Raw genomic sequence first — 27,509 nt, forward strand, 5'->3', positions numbered from 1 at the left:
GTAAAAAATTTAAATTTTATGTTTTTCAGTGCAAGAACAGGCCTTGAGCATTAACTGCATAAAGTGAGGAAAAGTTTTTATGAATAGGGAACGCTCATCAGATAATGACTTGAGACACAACCTCATCAACAATCCAGAGGCTTTCTACGTAGCACTCCCCTTTTCCATTTGGCATGGAGAGTGCTGCACACAGCAGTCCTATGCAATAGAAAATTAAGGTGGTTCAGACTCCATGGTTGCCTGTATTTTCTGTGGCCTGAAGTGTGTGTGTGTTCTTAGGTTGTCCGAGATTGCAGTCCCTTTTTCTACTACCTGAGGGGGCTGTTCCCCAAATTTTGCTTGCACTTCAGTTCCAAGCTATTGATCTGTGGCCAGTTAGTGTGGAAGAGGATAAGGGATGAGCACATAGAAAGGCCTCCTCATTAGCTTGTTTCTGAGCCGGACCTAGATGTCCATAAACAAGTCCAGGCAGCAGGCGGTTGAGGGGCTGTTCAATCTCACTATCTGCCTCTCTTCTACTGCCACCTTCATATCCAGGTGTCCCTGGAGACGGAGGAAGTAGTACCTGCTGGTATGCTTAAGGTCTTCTGTGACTGGTAGATGCCACTGTGGCTGGAATGCACCATTGGTCCCAAAAGTAGCATTTCTCTTGAGTTTCCTCAGAAAGTTCTGCTTTTTGTTACTGTGATCTTGAAGGCTCTTTTAATTTGTTAATTAGTTTATATTTATTTGTTTTACAAATCAGCATAGAAATACACAGTTTATAAGGTGTACAGAAACACAGAGCCCTTGTCAGCCATTTGATTGAGGGAGGCTCTCTACTGGGCAATCCTCCGTTTTCATCAGGGATTTGGATAGAGGGTGTTGCAAAAGATTAAAATCATTCATTGACTCCCAGCAGCCAGTATATCCTATCCCTTGGCATAATTATACATAGATTGTACAAGATTGCAATTCCCTTTTTGATTATTTGAGTGACTACTCCTCAACCTCTTGTTATACTTCAGCCCCATGCTCTTGGCATTTGGTCACCCAGTACAGAACATAAGAAATAGGAGCAGGAATAGGCCATCTAGCCCTTCGAGCCTGCCCCGCCATTCAATAAGATCATGGCTGATCTGTCGTGGCTCAGTTCCACATTCCCATCCTCTCCCCATAACCCTTAATCCCCTCGCTTATCAAAAACCCATCAACCCGCGTCTTAAAAATATTTAGCGAGGCAGCCTCCACCACCTCAACGGGCAGAGAATTCCAGAGATTCACCACCCTTTGAGTGAAGAAGTTCCTTCTCAACTCCGTTCTAAACCACCCCCCCCCCCCCCCTTTATCTCGAGGCTGTGCCCCCTAGTCCTACTGTCCTTTGAGCGGAAAGAGTCTCTCCACCTCTATCCTATCCATCCCATTCATCATCTTATATGCCTCAATGAGATCTCCCCTCATTCTTCTAAACTCTAACGAGTACAAGCCTAGTTTATTCAGCCTCTCCTCATAGCTCAACCCCCTCAACTCCGGTATCAGCCTAGTAAACCTCCTCTGCACTCCCTCCAAGGCCAAAATATCCTTGCGTAAGTACGGCGACCAAAACTGCACACAGTACTCCAGCTGCGGCCTCACCAATGCCCTATACAGCCGCAGCAAGACCTCCCTACTTTTATATTCAATCCCCCTCGCTATGAAGGCCAGCATCCCATTCGCCTTCCTGACCACCTGCTGCACCTGCAGGCTGGGTTTTTGCGACTCATGCACAAGGACCCCGAGGTCCCTCTGCACCGTCGCCTGCTGCAGTTTTTCGCCACGTAAGTAATAGTCCTTCCTACCATTATTCCTACCAAAGTGGACCACCTCGCACTTGCCAACATTAAATTCCATTTGCCATTTCCTGGCCCATTCTCCCAGCCTATCTAGATCCTTCTGCAGACTCTCCACACCCTCCGCGCAATTTGCCGTTCCACCAATCTTGGTGTCATCAGCAAATTTCGACACCATACACTCGGTTCCCTCCTCCAGATCATCTATATAAATGGTAAATAGCTGAGGCCCCAGCACCGACCCCTGGGGCACTCCACTAGTCACCAACCGCCAATCCGAATAGCACCCATTAACCCCCACTCTCTGCCTCCTATTTGACAACCAATCCTCTATCCACACTAACACCCTACCCCCAACTCCATGCCCCCTTACCTTCTGCAATAACCTTGTGAGGTACCTTGTCAAACGTCTTCTGAAAATCAAGAAAGACCACATCCACCGGCTCTCCTCTATCCACCGCCCTAGACACATCCTCATAGAACTCCAATAAATTTGTCAGACACGACTTCCCCTTAACGAAACCGCGCTGCGTCTGCTCTATCAAGCAATTCCCCTCAAGGTGCCTCGCTATTTCCTCCTTGATGACGGATTCTAACATTTTACCTACAACAGACGTTAAACTAACCGGCCTATAATTCCCTGCCTTTTGCCTGCCACCCTTCTTAAACAACGGTGTAACATTAGCCGCTTTCCAATCTTCCGGCACTTCTCCGGAATCCAACGACGTCTGGAAAATAACCAAGGCATCCACTATCACCTCCGCCATTTCTTTCAGAACCCTCGGATGCATTCCATCCGGTCCTGGGGACTTGTCCACAATCAGTCCCTCCAGTCTGTCGAGCACCGCCTCTCTAGTAACAATAATGTCATTGAGACCCTCCAGTCCTACCACCTTTCCATCGCTAACACCCGGCAAATTATTCACGTCTTCCTCCGTGAAGACTGAAACAAAAAAGTTATTCAAGACCTCAGCCATTTCCCCATCCCCTACCACTAAGTCCCCCCTCTCATCCTCTAAGGGTCCAACATTCACCCTAGCCAGCCTCTTCTTTGTTAGCCTGCTCCTGAACAGGATCAGGAAGTGGGTGGCTAAGGGAGTCAAATTTCTACTTCTCTTCCATGATTTCATCCATACCTTGGCATCGTTGGAGAGAAAGCACATGGAACACTTCAGTACACTTTAGGCTTTCCATGACTGCTAGGCGCTGCAAGGGCTGGATTGCACTGTCACCCCCACACCCCAGAATATAATTTTAACTTACATTTTCTAAGTTTCCTTTAGAGATTTGGCTTTTCTTACACGGCTGCTTTAAGAGCTGTCAATTAGTCACAGTAATTAGTTATTTATATTATTGTTTGATTTGATTCAAAAATATAGAGATACTTATTGACACTGGTTGGTTGTAGAATTAGAAACCATACATCTGGAATGTCTACTTTGCGAATAAACCTAAAACTTAAGATTGCCTTCTGGTTGCCTTCTTCACCAACTGATTGCAAGAAGTTTAACTTGGCAGCAGAGAATCATTACTAAAAGTGAAAGTTGGTGCATTGTTGGGTTTGTACTGAAAAGATCCTTGCAGCTGGGACTAAAAGACTAGAGTAAGGCTAGTTGCTTAGAATTTGAAAGAGTAACTGGGTGACAGAGATGTTGGGCTGATTGCTCTCATCGCAGAAAAAGTCACCTTAATAGTCTTTTTTGTTTTCTTGGCCACATCTGTGGGAGCGTAAATCAACTGACATAAAAACGCTGAAATTTTTCACCCTGCAGAAACAGAGCAAGGTGTTTCCGAAACCATCTAAAAGAGGTGAGTGATGCAGAAGGGAAATATGGAAACTAAACAATTAGGTTTATGACCTGAATGATACCTTGGGGGGGGTACAGTGTTTTTCAATGAGATCTGTTTTATTGAAAATAGGCCATATTCAACTAAAAGCAGATTCTTCAATGTTTTATTGGTATCAAAAAGGAAAGCTTTCAGGCAGCTTCATGATGCATGTCAATGATTTCTTATAGGATTGTCTTGTGAAATTTAAGAAATGTTATTAATAATGTTTAAAGTGGAATTTAAGGTTGGAAATCAGAAGCTTTTAAATATATTACAAAGAACAAAGAAAAATACAGCACTTCGGCCCAAGACTCTGCCACTCATGATGCCCTAGCTAAACTAAAAAAAAGTTTCCCTTACTTGGTCCTTATCCCTCTATTCCCTACCTATTCACATATCCATCCAGATGCCTGCTTCCGCCACATCCACTGGCTGCGTGTTCCAGGCATCTCCACTCTGAAAAACTTCCCTGTACATCTCCCTTAAACTTTGCCCCCTTGTAATTGACACTCACCCTTGGAAAAAGCCTCTAGCTATCCAGCCTGCTTATGCCTCTCATAATTTTGTAGACTTCTATCAGGTCTCCCCTCATCCTCCGTCTTTCAAGTGAAAACAATCCTAGTTTATTCAATCTGTTCTCATATCCAACACTCCTGAGACAAAGCAACATCCTGGTGAATCTTCTTTGAACTCTCTCCAAAGCTTCCACATCCATCTGATTATGTGGTGACTAGAACTGCACGCATACTCCAAAAGCAGGGGAACCAAGGTTTTATATAGCTGCAATATGATTTGCCAACTCTTATACTCAATGCCCCGGTTGAAGGCGGCAAGCATGCCATAAGCTTTCTTACTCACCTTGGTCACCTCTGTTGCCACTTTTAGGGAACTGTGGACCTACATACCAAGATCCCTCTGTATGTTAATGTTCACATGGGTTCTGCCATTTACAGTATAATTCACACCTAAATCTGATCCTCCAAAATGCAACAAATCACATTTGTCTAGACTAAACTCCATCTGCCACTTCTGTGCCCAAGACTCCAATCTATCTTTATCTTGTTGTATCCTCTAACAGGTCCTGGTGCTATCAGCAACTCCACCAATCTTCGTGTCATCCACAAACTAATTAGACCATCCACATTTTCCTCCAGAATTTATATAAACTACAAAAAAAAAAGGTCTAAGCACTGATCCCTGTGGAACACCACTAGCTATAGATCTTCATTCTGAAAACCAACCTTCCCGTGCTACTCTATGTCTTCGACAACCAATCCAGGCCTGTATCCATCCAGCCAGCCCACTCCGAATCCCATGTGATTTTAGTTTTTATACCAGTCTTGTCATGTGGGACCTTGTCAAACAGCTTACTAAAGTCCATATAAACTACATCCATAACCCTCAATTACCTATGGTCACTTCTTCAAACAGCTCAATCAAGTTGGTAGGATATGACTTTCCCTGTACAAAACTATGCTTTCACCAACTGAGCCATTTTTTTCCAAATGTGCATATATCCTGTCCTTCAGCCTCTCCACCACAGACATCAGGCTTACCAGTCTATAATTTCAGGATTATCGCTGTTTCCTTTCTTAAGCAAGGGAACATTGGCTATTCTCCAGTCCTCGGGATCCTTGCCTGTAGTCAAAGAGGATGTGAACTTATCTGTTAAGGCACCAGCTATTTCTCCCATTGCCTCCTGAAATAACCTAGGATAGATTCCATTCAGCTCTGGCGATTTGTCTACCTTACTGAAATTTAGGATACTTAACACTTCCCTCCTTTGACATAGTTACATTCTCTAGAGTGTTCACACACCTATCCCTGAACTCAACATCCGCCATGTCCTTCTCCTTGATGAATACCAATACAAAGTACTCATTAAGGTTTTCACCCACTTCTTGTGGCTCCACACGCAACTTCTCTCCACTGTCCTCGAGTGGGCCTACTCTTTCTCCTACGACATGCATAAAAGGCCCAGGGATTCTCCTTGGCCCTGTTTGCTGAAGGCAATTCGTGGCCCCTTTTAGCCCTCCTAATTCCACATTTAAGTTCCTTCCTACTTCCACTGTACTCAAGAGCTTCATCAGTTTTTAGATGCCTAGACCTATCATGTACTTCCCGAGTTTACAATTTCCCTTGTCATGCATGGTTCCCGAACCCTGCCATTTCTAGCTTTCATTTTGTGTAGACATTTAGCACAATAAGAATTAATATATTAAGCAGAATAGATTGGGATTAACTTTGAATCAGCAATCCAGTTTAATGCTAGTTCCTCCTATCCCAATTAATTGGGCTTGGTCATCACAGGAAGTAATGTTACATCTAAAGAAGAAATAGAACAGTTGTGAAGCTCGATTGGTCTGCTGAATTGATTATGCACTCAGACAAGTTCGGAAACTAGTTTTGATGTATTGAAACTACGTACGATAACAAATCACTGAAAGTGAAGGATGCCGTAAGGGCAAAAAAGCAGTTTCCATCCTTGGGTAACCCAAAGACCAAGAAATTAATTATTTCAGTGATGCTTTTCATGTTAATCCAGCCAATGGGTATTCAAGTGCAGTAGGTTTCATGATTTTTTGAGAAGCTAAGAAACAAAATAACATCATTGAAAGTACTTTAGCTGATAGGCTCTTGAGGAAACATGTCAATTATTTGTCAATTATTTAGGGGAAATTCCCCACAAGTGTGCGTTGAAAATACTTTGCCCACATATATATATTGTTCCTTGCGGGATAACATTAATTCAGCAAAAAGTGAAGAAAGATTAAGGATTGACCTTGCATGAAACAAATGCCATAGAAAAAAAAATTGCAGGATTAAATGCATTAATGCAAGTCATCAATTATCTGACTGCTTCACAATAAAGACGCTTGTAACATAAGCTATTTGGGCTACTGGAAAAGGGACGTCTTGTAATGAAATTTTGTAGAGAACATTGAAATTTATTTATTTTGAAAAACTGTTTGGGAATATTATTTAAATTTTGTTTAAGATAGAAAAAAGAATCCATTATATGAATTAGGGTTAAGCATCTACACACGAGTCAATCATGGGATAAGGACTTACAAAAGACACTCACTGACATGGTTATGATCCCCCTAGAGACTGATGACTTAAAAAAACTTTAATACTTAAAAGATGACACAACAAAATTGCATGTTTTAAGACTTTTACTGTAACAGACTAAAAATGCTATGACTAAGCTCTTTGCAGCCTTTGACATGGTTGACTATACCAATTCCCTCCCCTACGTCTCCACTCTCATCCAGCTGGTTGGAGAATGAACCCATGCATTTTCATTCCCATTTATCCACTTGTAGCCAGATGACTTGCAATGACTTCCTCTTCCCACATCTGCACTGTTACCTCTCGCATTCCTCAAGAATCTCTCATATCTTGTGAAGAGAGTTGAGTAGGTCAGGCCTATACTCATCGGAGGTTAAGAATGAATGGCTTGAAGATTTTGAGAGTACTTGGTGGGGCAGATGCTAGAAGGATGGTTCCCCTTGGAGGGAACCTAGAACTGAGAGGCATGTTTTAAAAATAAAAAGGGAATCCTATTTAAGACAGCACTCTGGAGGAAGTTCTTCTCCCACTTGTTCATCTCGCTCTGAGATCAGTGGAGACTGGATTACTGAATATATTCAAGGCTTAATTAGACAGATGTTTGAGCTACAATATAGTGAAAGATTGGGGAGCAGCAGTAGAGTGAAGGCCACAATCACATCAGGCATGATCAGACCGAATGATAGAGCAGGTTTGAGGGGCCGAAAGGTCTACTGTTGTTTCTTATCTTTTGCTTAGTCCCCTCCTATTTTTCATCTACATATTTTAGCAACATATTTACATAGTGTTCCACATGTATGGCCACGTACACCCAGCTCTATCACAATCTCTCATTTCTTGCACTCAATTTGCCAGACGACTTGAGTGATTCTTTGCCCAAGGGCAACTTAAGAATCAACCACATTGTTATGGATCTGGAGTCACATGTAGGCCAAACAACATAAGAATGGCAGATTTCCTTCCCTAAAGGACACTAGTGAACCAGATGGGTTTTTTTTATGACAATTGACAATTAGAATTTTAATAACAGATTTTTTTTAAAAAATGAATTCAAATGTCACCATCTGCAATGGTGGGATTCAAATCCGGGTCTCCAGGGAATTATGCTGGGTCTCTGGATTACTAGTCAATAACAATAGCACTGTGCTATTGCCTCCCCAGATATGCAGTATTGGATGATTAGAAATTACCATCTGTTAAATACTGGGAAGACTGAAGTTGTTGTCTTCAGTCCCCACTCCAAACTTAATTCACTAGTCATCGACTTCATCCCTCTTCCTGGCAACTTGAACCAAATTGTTACAATCTTGGTGTCATATTTTACTGCAAGGTGAGCTTCCGACCATACATCTATACTCTCAGAGATCTCCTACTTCCACATATAATAATATTGCCTGATTTTGCTCTACCTCAGCTCACCTACTATGAAACACTCAAAGCCTTTTTGCCTCTAAATGGAACTAACTCACTCCAAGCAAATTTCCAAAATTCTTACCTCTAAAAACAATAGCTCATCCAAAAATCTGTTGCCCATGTTCTAACTTGCATCAATTACCTATGTGTTTACTGTTGTACACTGAAAACAAAGAGAATTTTAAAATCCAGTCAAAGTCCTTTGCTGCCACACCCTTTCACTTCTGCAATCACCTCCAGCCCTACAGATATCTGTGCTACTCTAACACTGGCTTTTTCATAATCTACAAAATTTTTCAAACTGCTAGAAAGAATTAAAGCTGACTAAAGAAATAAAAGAACGAATGTAACATTGTCTTTTGTACAGTTACAACCTGGTCAGTATTTGGTGAAACTGAACCTGTTGTAATCAAGCACAATATGAGACAAGCCTGTTCTACTGTCGCTATTGCTCTCTAACATCTAAGTGGATGTCAAGATAAAAGCATGGGATGAAAAAGTAGTGACAAACTAGGAGGGCAATTGGTGAAGGTAGTGAGATTTGCAAAAGCAATGGCAAAGAATGCATTTTCAAAATAAAGAATTGTTCAATAAAGAAAGCAACAAAGCTCTTCTGAAAATAATTGTCAATACTGCGATTTGGAACATCTTGTTGTACATGGCTAGAATATGGACATTAAGAAAAGCAGACACCCAATGACTAGAAAGTTGTGAAATGTAACTCTGGAGAAGTATGGAGCAGGTTAGTTGGAGAGAACACAAAAGCAATGAAGTTGTTCTCAGGTGGTGGAGGAGGAAAGATCATTAAGAAATGGCAACAAGAACTTGCTGGTGGAGTTGAGTGAATAAAGATTAGAATGATGGAAACAATGAGCGAGAGGGAATGATGTTGGAAAATAAGAATAATCTTACGACTGGCAGTTATGCCTTCAACTGCTTGGCCTGTAAGCTCTGAAATTCCCTCCCTAAACTGCTTTGCCTTGTTCTTTTCTTCTGTAATCCTCTCCTTAAAATGTTCCAAGCTTTTGGCCATCTGTCCTAAAATCATGTTATACAAAGAACAAAGAATAAAAACAGCCCAGGAAACAGGCCCTTCAGCCCAACAAGCCCGCGCTGCCATTTTAATATTACTAGTACCCCACCCATGACCCTTATCTATTGTTTTTATGGCAATCCACATTGAGGGAAACTAATTTAGGGACAATTTATTACTTCCAATCAGCCTATACATAAGAACATAAGAAATAGGAGGAGTAGGCCATCTAGCCCTTCGAGCCTGCCCCGCCATTCAACAAGGTCATGGCTGATCTGAAGTGGCTCAGTTCCACTTTCCCACTTTCTCCCCATAACCCTTAATCCCCTTGCCTACCAAAAACCTATCTACCCGCGTCTTAAATATATTTAGCGAGGTAACCTCAACCACTTCAACGGGCAGAGAATTCCAGAGATTCACCACCCTTTGAGTGAAGAAGTTCCTCCTCAACTCCGTTCTAAACCGCCCTCCCTCCCCCTTATCTTGAGGCTGTACGGCTCAGTGTCAAAGATTCTTATTGCTAATGTGTCTGGGAAGTGCCTTGACACTATGTTAAAAACACAACGTAAATGCAAGTTGTTGTTGTGTACAAGTTAAATTGAAAGAGCTAACCATGAGTTGCCAAATCACAAGTCATTCTGTCGCAGGAAATCTGCCTGGTCTATTGGTACTCAGTTTGTTCCTGTACCATCACTGATTATCAAGACTAAATTTGAGACATATCAATCTTCAATTCAACTGACTTCTACATGTTATATTTGAACATATACAAGATATTACATAACTTTTAACACTTACTGCCTTACAATATGTTCATCTCAGATTAGGTTACTGGACTTGTAAACTGTCTTTTTCAATTTGTACAGATGGCTAACAAAAACGAAGTTCAGGAGTAATTTGTGGCAAAGCTAGCTCAGAGGAGGTCTTTCAACAGTCCTGTTGGAGTGACCTTCCATTCAAAACCAAGGTTGCTTCAACTTCAAGTCATTAAGCTCTAGTAGACACATAATGCTCGTGCACGTGCTCACAGAAATGGAGCTCTAGGTTATTGTCACCTCTTTCTCTGAAGCATATGAGAAGGGTTTTTCAATAAACACCCAGAAAACTAAGGTCCTCTTCTAGCCAGCTCCCAGAGCACACCTCCCTCACGGTTTAAACTTAAAGGCCGGATCCTGAAAAACATAGGCCATTTTTCGTATCGTGGGCACCTCCTCTTGATTAAGACGGACATAGACAATGAAATTCATCACCATTTCCATGTGCCAGCTCAGTCTTCAGCCAACTGAGGAAAAGAATATTTGATGTCCAAGGTCTCAAATACTTAGTTTACAGTGTGGCAGTGATCCTTGTGCTCTGAAATGCTTTGCCATCTTCGGTAATCTATAACAGGTACCTCAATGCACTAAAAATCAGCAGCTCTTTTATGACCCTCTAAATCATGTGGCAAGAAAGGCAGGCCAACAGTGGCATTCTCTCCCAAGCCAACATTCCCAGCAGCTAATCACTCAAAACCAGCTCCACAGGACACTCTGGTGTCTGCCTTACACCAGATTGCCAAAACATTTGCTCTACTCAAATCTCTTGGAAAGAGACTCCAAGACGGCCAACAGAAATTCACAGAAATCCTCAAAGCTTTCCTGAAGAGACCAAATATTCCTGCCAACTCACGGGAGTCCCTGGGGCTGTGACCAACCAAAATGGAAAAGGGTCATTCAGGAAAGGAACAGAGAAACTTTATCAGGAATATGCAAAGGCAAAATCAAAATGTCAGAGTACACAAACCCCAACACATCTACCTGACCTTCCAAATACCATCAACCTGCATATGGCAGAGATTGCAGATTGTACATTGTACACTAGAAGTTTCATCACAGAACCATAGAACTGGAGTAGAAAAAAGTCATCCTCAATTCCAAGGGGCTGCCTAAGATAGAGATCTCTTAAGTGACAAACACAATTGATCAATCACCAAGCAATTCTTCTTTTTAAATGCATGAAGAGAACTGATGGACGTGACGGTTTAGGTCACAATCTGCAATGCATTTGATGGGAGAAGTACAATCTAACTGCAAGTCTTTCTTTTTCTTTCAGACTGACCACGTGGTTGCAACTTAAGCACTGCACCACAATAATTCTGCAGGTCCTCATTACTCGCATCTAAAAACTAGTGTTAAAATTAGAGGAGCTAGCCCACATTCAGATAGACAGTCATCTTTGCAGACAGAACCAAGTTCTTCCATCACCATCCCTAGGTACATCCTGTCCACCTATGGAAGAAACCCCCTAGAAGTGTGGGCAGTTTCCTCAACATTGACTCTAGGCTCCATGAAATTGCAGGAGAACATGGGCAGAGAAACTAATTATGGATTACTCCCTACTGCTTTCAGCTGATGAATCAGTGTGCCTTCTTGAACATTACTTGAAGAAAGCATCAATGGTAGCAAAAAGCACAAAACTCTCAGTTGGGAACTTCATTGTCCATCGTAATGAGCATTAGTACCACCCATATCTGGAATAGTTCTGAGTCCTTGAGGACATAGCTCAGGTGGTGCAGAATTGATGCAACTGTAAGACTAGTCTTGGAACTTTGATACCTTACATCTGTTCACTCTGCTTAAATGTACATCATGAGTTTGTTCCATGTAACAATGTAGTAAAGAATAAATGTTAGTGAAGGGTAAGATGAGACCCATTTGTTAGGAATTTTGACAATATATTTGAGTCAGTTACTTTTTAATTACATCATTTAAAATTTACACCAAAACTACTTTACATTCACATACACAGATACACTCAACCTGGGTTCCTTTGAAAAGAAAAAAACTCCCTTTTTCTCATAGCCAAATTAAAAACTTCCATGTTGTATGAGTCACGGAATTCCACATTTACGTGGCAAAAATATATTGTACATCACACGCTAAAGGATCCATCATGAATGACAATATCTAAACTTTTTCAAAGTTTATCCAAAATTAATTTGCTTATACAGTAGCAGTGAGTCTACTTCAACGTGATTCACAGACATCAAGACTTCTATTTACTTGCTCAGGAAATGAGCAATATTGCCACAGCCACTAGTCTCCCTGGGATGGTAGTGGTGGGTCTTCTCCTTGCATCACTGCAGTTTTTTGAGATTATGGCGATCTCACAATGATGTTCAATAAGAAATTCAGGGATTCTGACCATGTGATAATGAATGAAAGATCTTTCTAATTTAGAAGTGTGTGTCCAGGATGATTGCAATAAATGCTCTGCGTGGGCAAAAATTGAAAATACAGAGCATGGTGGCACCACAACAGAGTACTGGTTGGCACAACCTTTAGAGATAGGATCTGGGGAGGGGTGGCTGCAGGTCATGACTATAGCACTGTCCCTTGCAGGATCCAAACCCCCCTCCCCCCCAGAAAGCAAGACACCAGAAATCAGAGCCAAAATGCATCCTGAGAAGGTCTGATCCAGATGACAGTCTGCATTAAAGGACAACACAACCCAAGAACATTCAGGACATCCAGGATGTGAATTTAAGAAGAACTTAAAAGTAAGTGTCTCCACGACATTTCTACCCTTGTCCTTAGTAATGGTGTTACAATTCCATTGGAGAAACTGCAAATCAAATTAACCAAGTAGACAGAAACACCCAAAAATGATAGGTTGGGACTCTTATATGGCAACAGCTTTCATCAAGAGTTTCATGATGAAAATTATCAGTAAGTCACACTTCTACAAATACACATTCTCTCAAGTCACAATAGTCCTGAAAGTGTAAGTTTCCCGAATTCCTTTCGACTGATAAACCAATAGCATTCGGGTTCACAGTTTTGCCAGTCCTGGGAAAACACCCAGTTCTTTAACATCTATGAGCTAGTCTCTTAGCTTTCCAGGCTTTAGACCTGGAAAGCCAGCTCTTACATTGCTACCAAGAGCTTTGGTCTCCTTGTCTGCCAAACAGAAAAACTGACCCCTTCCCAAAAGTGATTTACTTCTCCTCCTTCGAATAATTTAATGTCTTCTTTTGTCTCCCTTTGCATCTGCACTTGTGTCTTCACCCTCCAGATTCTCAGTTTGTAGCTCTCCTTTGTGTACACTACTCTTATGTCAAGTCACACGGCATTTGGTCTTCTACTTTTTCCTGGTAGTACTGCTTCCAGGTCATAATGACCATTATTTATTAAGCAAGAAAATTACAATTGTTAGAAAGTTTTAAAAGTTCTTTTCAATATTCTTAAGACCAATAACATTGCTGAAGAAATTGCTAGGGGATGGAGTTCTCCGAATATAGAAGTACTTTAGATTATGTAGCGATCATGTAGCTCATGTAACTGCCTTGTAAATAAAGCTTTTCTGTTTGACTAAAGACATTTAGCAAAGAGTTTAGCGATCCTGCCATTATTACTGGCCCAATACCCGAGTAATTCTATTTTAACCAAAGTCTGAGAAAAATAAAGAATATAGAACAACCCTCTTCTGGTGATTCAGGAGGCATTTTCACTCCTCCACAGATAATCGGGCACAACATAAAGTGTCTCAGGTTTTATTTCTAAGCAAACAAAATAGGAGAGGAGACAAATCGCAAAATAATCCTGAGCATCTGTGAAAGTCAGACCTATATTGTTATCCACAGTCTTACAGCCATAAGTATGCCAGACTCCAAATCATTCATTGAGCTCAGGATTTAGTGGAAGGGTCATTTTCAAGTTAACCAATCATACCCCAGAGATTCAAATTTAATTCAAGGGGGAAGAGCGAGTCGATATGACTTACGATGCAAAACTGAAGCAATTATCGAAGTAGTGTGATTTTGGAACAATCCTAAGCAATGTTATGGGGTTGGTTAGTCTGTGGTATGAGCAATGATGTTATCGATGTAGATTTCTTGCCAAAGTCAGCAAACTTTAAATGAGCAATGACCATAGAAAGCACATAAAAAGACACATGTACTAAATGATGCCATTTACCAGTTAGGGTGGGAATCTGCAGCTTACTATGGCACCAAAACAGCCAAAGCTGCTGCAAAGCAGAAAACAATTTCATCTACCCACAGGACAGAAAGATATAGCAGAGGCAATGATTTCTATAGTGGAATGTTATTGATGTGGAAGTAACCATATTCCTGAAGCACACAGATTTAAGGAGCTAGTGTTATTATTGTCACAAAACAGTACACGTGATAAAGCAGTGCGGAGCTGAGTAACCGATCAATCAAGATTAGAAGTATGCAATGTGAAAGAATCTGACACCACTGATTCAGATATTCACTCTCCCTTTAAATCTTAAAGCAGTCAAGACAGACCCTTTTACTGCAACAATAATTTGGAAGCCTGTTATTATGAAAGGGGATACAGGGGCATCAGCCATACATTTTAACACCTGAGAGAGGGTACCCAACCATTAAAACTTAGGCAGTGCTTCTGCCAAGTTGAGGACTCATAAAAGAAGCAATAAATACAAAAAGGCACCACAATAGCACCTGTTATGGACAATAGTCTACCCAATAATAACAGTAACGGATGAAAAACCAAGCCTGCTGAGCTGTGATTTGCTTAAAAAAAATCAAGTTGAATTGGGCCAAGATTTTCCAGTAGGGGGACTGCCAGAATTGTTAAGACGACACAACAAAGTCTTCATTGATGAATTAGGCAAAATCAAAGGATTGCAAGATAAGATTTATGTTGAGCCAGAGTAGACGCAATTCTTTAGGTCAAGATTAGTATCATTTGCTTTACCAGAAAAAGTGGGTACTAAATTAGATAGGTTGGAAGAACTAGGCATCATTCAGCCAGTTCAGTTTTCAGAATAGACAGCACCCACAGTCCATGTATTGAAACTGAACAAGTCCTTGTACATTTGCAGCAATTTTAAATCAACAGTTAATCAGGCCACCAAGCTAAATAAACATCCAACCCTGAGAACTGGAGACAGGTAAAGCTGGCAGGAGGTTAATCTTACATTAAATGGATACAAGTCACATGTATCAGCAACTTGAACCAGATGAGGCTTTCCAGGGATAGGTTATGATAAACACAGAAGGGCCCATTCCTTTCGGCAACTTTAACATGTGCAATATTTCAAAGAACAATGAGAGATTGCTACAGGAGTCATAATAGGTTGTTATACCTTGACAATGCCCTTATAATTGGATCAAGAAGTCGAGCATCTCAAACTTAAAAGGCATTAAAGACATATCCGGAGACTGGGATTCACCTCAAGAAAGAGAAGTGCGCCTTTCAAATCACAGAGTTTATCTACCTGGGCCACCATGTAAACATATAGGATTACACCTCGTGGAAGACAAGGCCAAGACAATACTGGAGGCATCTACCCCCACAAACACAATTAAAAGGATGGTAAACTACAATGTATTTTTTTTTTTAAAATCAAACTTATCAAATGGTACTGGAAGCCCTACATTATTCTGCTCCCCTGGAGGAAGCTTTGAACAGTGAAGCAATTGTTGCACTCCTCAAATTTGTTAGTGCACTTCAATCCATCTAAAGAACGGATATTGATCTGTGACACATCACCATACGGCACTGATGCAGTGTTGTTCCAAGGAGATGGATGTCAGCTCTGAAAGGCTGATAAGATGTCAAAACCCTTTCAGAAGCCGAAAAAGGCTACTCAAAATCTGAGAACGAAGACAAGCAATCGATTTTGGTGGCAAGAAATTCCACCAGTCCTACATAGTAGGCACTTTACCATCATTTCTGATCTCAGAATCTTTGGGAATTTTAAGAGTATAAGGCTAAGAATTCAACGATACATGTTAATTCTGTCCATCCATAAATATAGCTTAAAGCACTAAAGTACTTGATCAACATGTTATTAGATGTAACTGACATCTCTGTGGAAGCCAATAGTGATGATGAAGTGCCTGTACCGAAACAGGTAGCCATTACTGCAGTTAATACAGCCGTGTGGAAGCATTTCAGACTACAGAATTACATTTCTCTACAAGGAACAGAAAACTCTCGAAGAATCGATAATTATCCAACTTATACTGCATAGTCAGAATTTATGACCATGTATATTTGTTAATGAGGATTAAGTTTAAAAGGAATTAAACGGGCAGATATGTGGTGATTGTCCCTCTAAGAACGTAACCAAGTAGAGGGTCATGCGGTCTGGGTGACCAATTGGTACCCAGCATAGGGAAATTGTCCCAGAGGAGGAGTTCTCCTAGTGCAGAGGTACTTTGGATTGGCTGCAAGCCTGCAGCAGGTCTTGTAAATAAAGTGTTTTACATTTTACTAAAGAAGTCTGCAGAAATACATCATTACACTTATCCAATGCCTTCCCATTCTAAATTACAGTGCGCAGATTTGAACACAGAACTCCAGCTGAGGTGAAACTTCCTTGTTTTATGCTTTTATGCCCAGAACACCAAGTGTTTTAACAACAACTTTCTCAACCTGCCTACCACTTCCAACAATTTGTGTCCATATGCCCTCAGGTTCGTCTGTTCCTGCATCTCCTTTAGAATTTTATCTTTTGTGGCCTCTCCTCTTCTTCTGACCAAAATGTATCACTTTATGTTTCCCTACAGTAAGAACATAAGAAATAGGAGCAGGAGTAGGCCATCTAGCCCTTTGAGCCTGCCCCACCATTCAATAAGATCATGGCTGATCTGTCGTGGCTCAGTTCCACATTCCCGCCCTCTCCCCATAACCCTTAATCCCCTCTCTTATCAAAAACCCATCAACCCGCGTCTTAAACATATTTAGCGAGGCAGCCTCCACCACCTCAACGGGCAGAGAATTCCAGAGATTCACCACCCTTTGAGTGAAGAAGTTCCTCCTCAACTCCGTTCTAAACCGCCCCCCCTTTATCTTGTGGCTGTGCCCCCTAGTCCTACTATCCTTTCTGAGCGGAAAGAGTCTCTCCACCTCTATCCTATCCATCCCATTCATCATCTTATACGTCTCAATGAGATCTCCCCTCATTCTTCTAAACTCTAACGAGTACAAGCCTAGTTTATTCAGCCTCTCCTCATAGCTCAACCCCCTCAACTCCGGCATCAGCCTAGTAAACCTCCTCTGCACTCCCACCAAGGCCAAAATATCCTTGCGTAAGTACGGCGACCAAAACTGCACACAGTACTCCAGCTGCGGCCTCACCAATGCCCTATACAGCCGCAGCAACACCTCCTTACTTTTATATTCAATCCCCCTCGCTATGAAGGCCAGCATCCCATTCGCCTTCCTGGCCACCTGCTGCACCTGCAAGCTGGGTTTTTGCGACTCATGCACAAGGACCCCGAGGTCCCTCTGCACCGTCGCCTGCTGCAGTTTTTCGCCACGTAAGTAATAATCCTTCCTACCATTTTTCCTACCAAAGTGGACCACCTCGCACTTGCCAACATTAAATTCCATTTGCCATTTCCTGGCCCATTCGCCCAGCCTATCTAGATCCTTCTGTAGACTCTCCACACTCCCCGCACAATTTGCTGTTCCACCAATCTTGGTGTCATCAGCAAATTTCGACACCCTACACTCGGTTCCCTCCTCCAGATCATCTACATAAATGGTAAATAGCTGAGGCCCCAGCACCGACCCCTGGGGCACTCCACTAGTCACCATCCGCCAATCTGAATAGCACCCATTGACCCCCACTCTCTGCCTCCTATTTGACAACCAATCCTCTATCCACGCTAACATCCTACCCCCAACTCCATGTCCCCTGACCTTCTGCAATAACCTCGTGAGGTACCTTGTCAAACACCTTCTGAAAATCAAGAAAGACCACATCCACCGGCTCTCCTCTATCCACCGCCCTAGACACATCCTCATAGAACTCCAGTAAGTAAATTTCATGTGTCCAGCCATTTCACTAATCTACGTCCACCTGAAGTCCAACACTATACTCTTCAGTTCAAAGTACATCCAAGTTGTCTCACATGCAAATTTTGGAATTCTGCCCTGCACACCCAAGTCTGGGCCACCAGTACTGATTAAGAAAAGCAAAGGCCTTAACACCAAACCCTGGAGAACCCCACTACATACATTAGAGTACCAAAAACCACTCAACCAATTTTGCATCCATACAGTCACAGTTCATTTTATCCCATGCGGTTTCAATTTTGCTGACAAACCTGTAATGTGGCACTTTATCCAACATCTTTTGGAAGTCCCATGTATACATCACATTGACTGCATTATCCTCATCTGTTTACCCCATCAAAAAAAATCTAGTTACATATGCTTTCCCTTCAACAAATCATTGCTGGCTTTCCAAATTAATTCACATTTGTTTAAGTGACTAGTAATTTTGTTCCAGATCATTCCTAAAAGCTTTTCCACCACTGAGGTTATGCTAACTGGCTTGAAGTTACTGGATTGAAACTTGCACCTTTTTTTTAAAATAGGGGTATTACATTTCACTCGTCTTCTGGCACCACATCTGGATCTGAAGAGAAATTTCAAATACAGCCAACTTTTAAAATATCTCTTTGTTGTGTATTGGAGGTGTGATACGTGAGACAGTCCTTGATTTAAAAAAAAACAGAGCTTTATTATGGTGTGTGATCTCTTCCATGGATGCTGCTTCTCTCTCCACTTCCCACACTAGGTTTATTATATCATTTCCCATGCATTAATACAGCATTGCTCCCATAAGCAAGTAGGAATAAATACAAATACATAAAATTTCCTCCCCTTTAAATTGAATGACCCTAACCAAGTTCAAAACAAGTTTTACAAGTCAGTCATTATTAGTAAGTCAGACAATCTAGAGTTGTTGCTCTCGGAACAGTCAGCAAACCTCAAGAGTCATCTCCTTTACACTGATGGAAATCTCTAACATCTTTATCTTTGGTTGGTTTAACCAGCATTGGTGTAGGAACTAGTCTCTGCTTCTGAACAGAAGGCGAGGTGTTGCTTTTCTCAATAATAGTGTCTGGTAGTGTAGGGATTTAGGATGATTCAAGTCAGGACTTTGTAACTCTGATCCTGAATTTTCAACATGCTCCAGATTTGGTGGACGTTCTTCTAACCAATAACTGGTCTGCATGTCTTCTTCAAATATCCAGACAGTACAAGAGGCAGGTCTAATCTGTGCAAGGACAGTGGCAGGTTCCCATTTCTTCCATGGTGTAGTTCAGAGCCAAAACACCTAAGCATTGGTGGAAAATTCTTGTTTTGCCTTGTGCCTCCCACCATTCCACTTGTGTTTGTTGTTGCTGTTGCCCACCTCCTTAGTTTTGGAGATTAAGAGATCAAATGTGAAATATAGCTGCTTTTTTATAATGAGTAAGGCAAGAGGTCTCGGTTGTAGAATGGGAGTTATCCTGATAGACCAACAGGAATTCAAGGTGTTTGATAAGCAAACCTTGTTCCTTGGTTGCTTTTGGTGTGTTTCAGGGTTTGGATGAAGCATTCTGCTAGTCCACTGGTAGCAGGTGCGAAAGTAATTTGTTGAATGTCATTTCTTGTAGGAATTTCTCCAATTCTTGCAAGACAAATTGAGATCCGCTGTTGCTTACCAGTTGTTCAGAAAATCCAAAATGACTAAGTATTTCTCCTAGCCTCTCACTGGTCTTCTCAGATCAGGTAGATGGGGAAGATATCGCCACAGCAACATTTTCCCATTTGGCGGGAGCATCAACTATTACTAACCTCATATGTCCTTCAAAAAGTCAAGTTAAAATTCATATACATACATTGCCAAGCCTCTTCAGGCCACTCCTATGAATGCAGTGATACTAAACATAGCAAGTTTCTTATCTTCGCACAAGAACAACACATTCTCTCTCCTCAGTTTCTGCATGCAGTGACTCTGTCGGGAAGATGGCGGTGCTGGCCGAGTGCACGCAGCGATTGGACCACTCAGGTGAAGCGGCCTGAGCTGTTCCTCAGTGTACAGGGTGGCTTGGCGTCTGACTCCATTGCTCTCATAACCCTAACCAATGAGCTGTATGATTTACAGAAGGCACAAGAACCAGTTGCTGCTGCTGGAAGCTCGCTGAAGGGAGTTGGTTGTCGAGCAGTTTGAAGAGGAGCAAATCTGGCAGGAGATCAAACCACAGAATAATTCTGTATTGAACTATTTCAAAGATGCAGTAGCTTCTTTACCGCAGAGCACTTTTACAAGACTGACTGATAGAGGAGCTGTGGAGATTGAAACTCCCAGGGAAGATTTTTCCAGGCCGTTTCTGTTGCCATTTATTTTATGTGCATGACTCCACAAGGGCCATCATGTAGCTTAACATCTGCTTCCTCAATGCTAGCAGAATGATCACTTTGAACCCCCATAGAAGACATCCTGATGGTACCGACAATTCCATTCTCCTAGTTGTAGGGACTCAAATCCCAAATTTTTCATAGTAAAACCAGATCCATCACTTTTGAGCATACCATTCTGAGTGCATTTTCTCACTTGTTTAGCAGTGACAGGTGTGTCATCTAGAAGTTATTCCCCTTCACACAATCCAAAGAACTGCCCGGTAGCAGCAATCGTGAAAGCCCATCTGCATTATAATGTAGACTTGTCTGTCGGTATTTAATACTGCATTTTCAGGCAAAAGCAATATCCATCTCTGCATTCTACTTGCTACGAGTGACAGAATTCTAGTGTGTGGTCCAAAAATTGTAGTGAGTGGACAATGGTACATCAACAAATGTAAACTCTCCCATACAGGAACTGAAGGAATTTCTTGACTCCCAAAATAATTCCCAATACTTTTCATTTAATCTGGGCATAGCTACTGTCAGCTTTCCTTAAAGTACAAGGAGCAAAAGCAATGGATCCTTTTTCATCCAACGGCATGATTTGAGACCACCATTTCTACACCATAAGAAAATGCATCACAAGCTAACCATATGAGAATCAAAGTGTGTGAGAGCTTCAGACTTCAGACTTCAGCCTCTTTGGCTTTTGAAAAGGTGTAATTGCATTTATTCAACCACTTCAACATCTTGCTTTGGTACAAGAGTTTCAGATTTCAGTAACACTTCTTTGGCTTGCAAGAAGACTTATTGCATTGATCCAGTCACTTCTACGTTTTGTTCTGGTATAAGAGGTTACATAATGGTTTCAGATTTGTTGCCAAGTTTGGGACAAGTCTTCCATAATAATTCACCAACCCAGAAAGGAACATAGCTGATTAATACTCTTGAGGCACAGGTGCCTCTGTAATGGAGATTTGTGAAGGACGGTGGCATCAGTCAGTGTCCCAAATACTCAACCGAGATTTGGAAAACCTCTCACTTGTCCTAACGGCTCTCAGACCAAAGTCTTCCAATCTCTGGATAGTGGCAACCAAGGTGCTCCACTTCATTTCTTTCAGTAACTAAGATGTCATCAGATAGCACTGGACCCTGTTCTGTCCAGTCAGAATCTGATCCATTGCTCTTTGAAGCAATGCAGGAGCAGGCGTGATCAGAACAAGCCTGTGTGTCGTGATTGTTAGAAGTTCCTGTGATGACTTGTCCACAATTATCTACAAGTAGGCCTGGCTCAGATCAATTTTGCTGAAATTCTGGTTTTCTACCATCCCACAAACAGGTCTTCAATGCAAGGTAATGGGTACTGTTCAGCATATAATACTGTATTTATGATGGCGAAATGACTGCATCTCCTTACAGACCCATCTTCAGTGGTGGACCATTCACTGATGCTGACAGGTTCAATCACCAACGAGAGGATCTAACCATTGCCTCTTGACATTCAACGGCATTATCATTGCCAAATTCCCCACAGTCAACACTACTGACCAGAAACTGAACAGGACTTGGCATATAAATACTCTGGCTACCACAGCAAATCAAAGGCTAGGAATTCTGCAATAAGTAACTCACCTCCTTACTCCCCAAAGCCCGTCCACCATGTACCAAGGCACAAGTCAGGAGTGTAGTAGAATATTCTCCACTTTCCTGGATGAACAAAGAACAAACAAAGAACAACCCAGCACGGGAAACAGGCCCTTCGGCCGCGCAGCTCCAATCAAGAAGCCTAACACCATCCAATGCAGCCCACTTGATTGCTATTCCTTCCACACACATTCAATCTCTCCACCAAAAACAAACAGTGGCAGCCATGTGTACCATCTATTTTGTTTATTAGTGTCACAAATAGGCTTACATCAATACTGTAGTGAAGTTATTGTCAAAATCTCCTAATCACCACACTCCGGTGCCTGTTCAATTGATACAGTCATATCGTAAAATACCTTCTGTAATTGACTTCATGCGGAAGCAGAATTAGAAGAATTAATCAATATCCTTAAAATCATCACCTCTTGGTGGAGCAGCAGTTAGCATTGCTGCTTCACAGTGCCAGGAGCTGGACTCAATTCACCCAATGTTGGAATGACTGTGTGGAATTTGCACATCCTCCCCATGTCTGTGTGGGCTTTTTCCAGGTGCTCTGGTTTCCTCCTAGTATATATATATATATAGCGTATAAGATGATGAATGGGATGGATAGGATAGAGGTGGAGAGACTCTTCCCGCTCAAAAAAGACAGTAGGACTAGGGGGCACAGCCTCAAGATAAAAGGGGGGCGGTTTAGAACGGAGTTGAGGAGGAACTTCTTCACTCAAAGGGTGGTGAATCTCTGGAATTCTCTGCCCGTTGAAGTGGTGGAGGCTGCCTCGCTAAATATTTTTAAGACGCGGGTTGATGGGTTTTTGATAAGAGAGGGGATTAAGGGTTATGGGGAGAGGGCGGGAAAGTGGAACTGAGCCACGACAGATCAGCCATGATCTTATTGAATGGCGGAGCAGGCTCGAAGGGCTAGATGGCCTACTCCTGCTCCTATTTCTTATGTTCTTATATTATGATTGACTGTGATAAATTAGTGAGATAAATATCTGGGGTTATGAGAATAGGGCCTGGGTAAGATGCTCTTTGGAGTTGATGCAAACTCAAAGGGCCGAATGGCCTGCACTGTAGGAACTCTATAATTCTAAACTTAAAGAAACAACATAACGGACAGCATAGTATTTGAACTGCCAACAGGCAAAGCCAGCAACTTCTTTTTCCAAAATGACTGACACACACTTATACGCAAAAAAATTCATCACCTTCCACAGACTTGCGAGGTCTCAGCTAACGCAATTTCACTGCATCTGATCTCAAGATGGAGGCATGGTCATTGCTCAAGTAGCTGACAGTACCTGGGACTAGGACACCGACATGAGCAGCGATATCCTGAAGGAGAAATGACTTCAGTTTCACTAGGACTCCTTGGCTCCATACGCAATCAAATGCTGTCTTGGTGTCAAGGGCAGTCATCCGCCTCACCTTTTGTCTATATTTGGACCAAGGCTGAAAGGAAGTATGGAGCCAAGTTTGCCTGGTGGTTTCTAAATCCTACAGGTTGTTGAACAAGTCAGTGCCACTTGACAGGGCTTCTGAGTTCCTTCCATCATATTGCTGATAATTGAGTAGGTCCAAAGAATGGCAACTGGTTGGGTTATGCAGTCCTGCTTTTTGTGGACAATTTTCCACATTGTTCAGCAAATGCAAAGGTTGTACTAGAACAGTTTAGTGTGCAAATCTAGTGATTCCCAACCAGTGTGCCGTGAAATACTGGTGTGTTGTGAAGAGTCCCCTCCATCCATGAGATTAACATTGTGCTGAGGCTTTTGTCCTGAACTTCTGCTTTATCTTCCCTTTTAAAATCATGTTATTGCTTTTTCCCCCCATACTTCATTTTTCCACGAGGTAATAGTACTCAAAATATTAATACCCAAAAGGCTTTAGCTCTCCAGAACAGAACATCCTATCTCTCCAATACTGCAGATATTGGAAATGACACAGGAAGAAAAAATTCTGGAAAAACTCATATCAGACAGCATCTAGTGGACAGAAGCAGTCAAAATTCATGTTGGTGACTGTTTCAAAATATCAAATCTTATATGAACTCCATAAATTGTGAACTGCATTTTTATAGTTTACATTTATATTGTATTGCTTACATTTTGCCAAAGTCAAAGACCCAAGTTTTGCAATAGCTAGAACTGAAGTTATCAGTGATCAGTATTATTATGGTGGAAATCAGATTTTTGGCATCCACACATGCACAGTAAAACATGGAAACCCACATTTCCCGATTCCATCTGGATTTTTCGCCCACGCCACCATTCTCTGACGGTGAGTGCAGGCCAAAAAAATCCCAAAAAGTATTTTGCTACAGCTCAGTTCAGAGAAAATAGGTGGTGTGCTTCGAAATATTTTTCTAGTATAGAGGTGTGCCTTGACATGTTAAAGATTGGGAACCACTGGTCTAGACAATAGCTGTCAAGCTGTTCAACTGAAATAGCCTTAGATCTAAGAACCCTACCCTCACCCATGTCCGTACTTCTGACAGACATTTCTAGATATTGATAAGGAAAAAGACTGCTTTTGAATGACGTTTCTAGATGTTAACGAACCAGAACCAGGGACAATTTCTTTTCTTTAACCCAGGGAGTCACAGCACAATTGTAGTACCCTTAACTATTGCTGTAGCTGAGATTAGCAAACTGAGTAAACTTTATACCGAAGCTGGATGAAAAGCACTTGAACGTACAACTCCCACCATACATGTTAATTTACCAATGACGCAAAGGTTGGTGGCAAAGTAGTGCAGATAGGGGCACATGATGACAGAGACATGAAGTGAATGGTCTCCTTCTGTAATATAAATTATTCTATGACACAGATACATAAGAGTGGTAAAAACTGTGGCAGATTGATTTCAAAGCAGTCAAGTATGAGGTTATCTATCCAGGGTCAAAAAATTATAGAACTGAGTATTTCTTTTATAATGGTAAAAAAAATCAAAAGAGATCAATGGGTCGATTTACATAAATCAATAAAATACAGCATAAGGTACAAATAAAAATCTTAAAGGCTAATGGAATATTAGCCTAACTAGAAGACTGAATACAAGTATCAGGGAAGAAAAGAAAGGTAGCAGACTTGAGGAGAAGATTACCATTCTAGAGAGAGAAAATGTTCTGTTCTGGAGAGGTAAAGGGCAGAATCTATTTGGTTAGAATTAAGAATTATTAGAGGTACCATTAGACTATTTGGTGCGTACTGTAAGTCGCCAACTTGCAAGGGAAATTACATGGAAGTGCAAAAACCATACAGAGTGATAATGGGAGACAATTATCCTAATATACTTAGGGAAGTAATAGTAATAGGAGTGGCACAGTGGTAGCACTGCTGCCTGTTAGTGCCAGTGACCCGGGTTTGATTCCCGGCTTGGGTCACTATCTGTGTGGAGTTTGCACATTCTCCCCGTGTCTGCGTGGGTTTCCTCTGGGTGCTCCAGTTTCCTCCCACAGTCCAAAGATGTGCAGGTAAGGTGGACTGGCCATGCTAAATTGCCCCTCAGTGTCAGATGGGCTAGCTAGGGTAAATACATGGGGTTACGGGGATGAGCCCTGGGTGGGACTGTAGTTGATGCAGACTTGATGGGCCGAATGGCCGCCTTCTACAATGTAGGGATTCTGTGATAGTATCAAAGTTTAGGTCAGCCACGAAAGGAGCAAACTAGGCTAAATTGTTCCGTGGGAGCATTGAAGAGAGGCTGCGATTTGAGAGTGGAGAGCTGTGGGTGAGTAAAAGCGACTTTTTCTTTTAGAAACTAACTTTATTTTTTAGTGGGTTTTTTTTGATTGTTTTTTTTAAGTTTGACCCCGGTTTGACCCCAGAAGTAGTTGCGAGGGCACTCGGGTCGCGTTTTTTTTTTCACCCGACTATAAATTAGACCGGAGGGGTTTCCCGATACTCTACACGGGTAGAGTATCCCAGCCCTCCCCCCTCCCCTAACCTAAAAAAAAGAGAGAGAGAGGGGCTCTGTCTGAGAGCTGGTAAGACTGCTTTTGTATTTGTGTGTGCTGTAAGTGCTTTGGCTCACAGGGCCAAAGAGATAAGGTAAGTTGTAAGTTTTTTTTCCCCTTTTTCCTTTGGGTTGCTATAAGGGGTAAATGTGAGTGTGAGACCTGTATGTTGTTGCCAATGCAACATGTGGGAGGTCTTGGAGGCTCCTGGCCTGCCAGACATCCACACCTGTGCTCGGTGTGTGGAGTTGCAGGCCCTACGAAACCAGGTTAAGGAGCTGCAAATGCAGCTCGAGGACCTTCGGCTAGTTAGGGAGAGTGAGGAGGTTATAGAAAGGAGCTACCAGCAGGTAGTCACACCAGGGCAACGGGATGAGGGCACTTGGGTTACCATTAGGAAGGGGAAAACACGGGTGATGGGGAGCACTCCAGTGGATGTCCCCCTTCAAAATAAATACTCCGGCCTGAGTACTACTGGGGGGGACAGCTCATCTGAGGGAGGAAGCGATGGCCAGCTCTCCGGAGCTGAGCCAGTGAGCCAAAAAATCAAAAAGGGAAGCAGAAAGGTAGTATTAATAGGGGACTCCACAGTGAGGGGCGCGGACAGGCGTTTTTGTGGACGTAGAAGGGAGTCGCGGATGGTGGTTTGTCTCCCTGGGGCTGGGATCCAGGATGTCTCTGGGCGGGTCCCAGACATCCTGAAAGGGGAGGGTGAGGAACCGGAGGTAGTAGTACATATAGGTACTACTGATGTAGGTAAGAAGAGGGAGGCACTCGTGAAAAAGGACTATAGGGAACTGGGTAGGCAGCTGAGGAAGAGAAAAGCAAAGGTAGTAATCTCAGGATTGCTGCCTGTGCCAAGGGAGAATGAGGGAAGAAATGAAATGAGGTGGAGGGTGAATGCGTGGCTGAGGGACTGGTGTAGAGGGCAGGGATTTCGGTTCCTAGATCACTGGGACCTCTTTAGGGGTAGGTGGGACCTCTATAGTAGGGACGGGTGGCACTTAAATACCAGGGGGACTAGTATCTTGGCGGGAAGACTGGCTAAGGCTACCGGGGGGACTTTAAACTAGAAAGGATGGGGGGAGGGAACTGTGTTGGGGAAACTGGGACGGAGGAGGTTCGCTCCCAGGTAGGGGAGGACCGCAGGCAGTATGGGAGGGAGGTTAGACAGGTGGTGGAGATGGGAAATGCCCAGACTGAGGGGCTGAAGTGTATATATTTTAATGCAAGGAGTATAGTGAATAAGGTAGATGAGCTTAGGGCGTGGATAGCTGTTTGGGATTGTGATGTGGTGGCCATTACGGAGACTTGGATGTCGCAGGGACAGGACTGGGTACTTCAGGTGCCAGGCTTCAGGAAGGACAGGGAGGGTGGCAGAAGGGGTGGTGGCGTGGCACTGTTGATCAGGGATAGTGTCATGGCTACAGAGAAAGAGGATGTCGTGGAGGGATTGTCTACAGAATCTCTGTGGGTGGAAGTTAGGAACAGCAAAGGGTCAAAAACTTTGCTGGGTGTAATCTATAGGCCGCCCAATAGTGACAGGGAAGTTGAAGTGCAAATAGGGAAACAGATTCTGGAGAGA

The 27,509-nt window shown here is 42.4% G+C and overlaps 1 protein-coding gene across 4 annotated transcripts in view; it reads right to left on the reverse strand.

The window, feature by feature from the left end:
- LOC145351919 (uncharacterized) overlaps nucleotides 1-27,509 on the reverse strand; it is a 180,784-nt gene that overhangs the window by 105,282 nt on the left and 47,993 nt on the right. The window lies entirely within an intron of this gene.

This window comes from Carcharhinus amblyrhynchos, chromosome 13 (assembly GCF_965287045.1).
Source record: "Carcharhinus amblyrhynchos chromosome 13, sCarAmb.v2.hapA, whole genome shotgun sequence".
Lineage (NCBI taxonomy): Eukaryota > Metazoa > Chordata > Chondrichthyes > Carcharhiniformes > Carcharhinidae > Carcharhinus > Carcharhinus amblyrhynchos.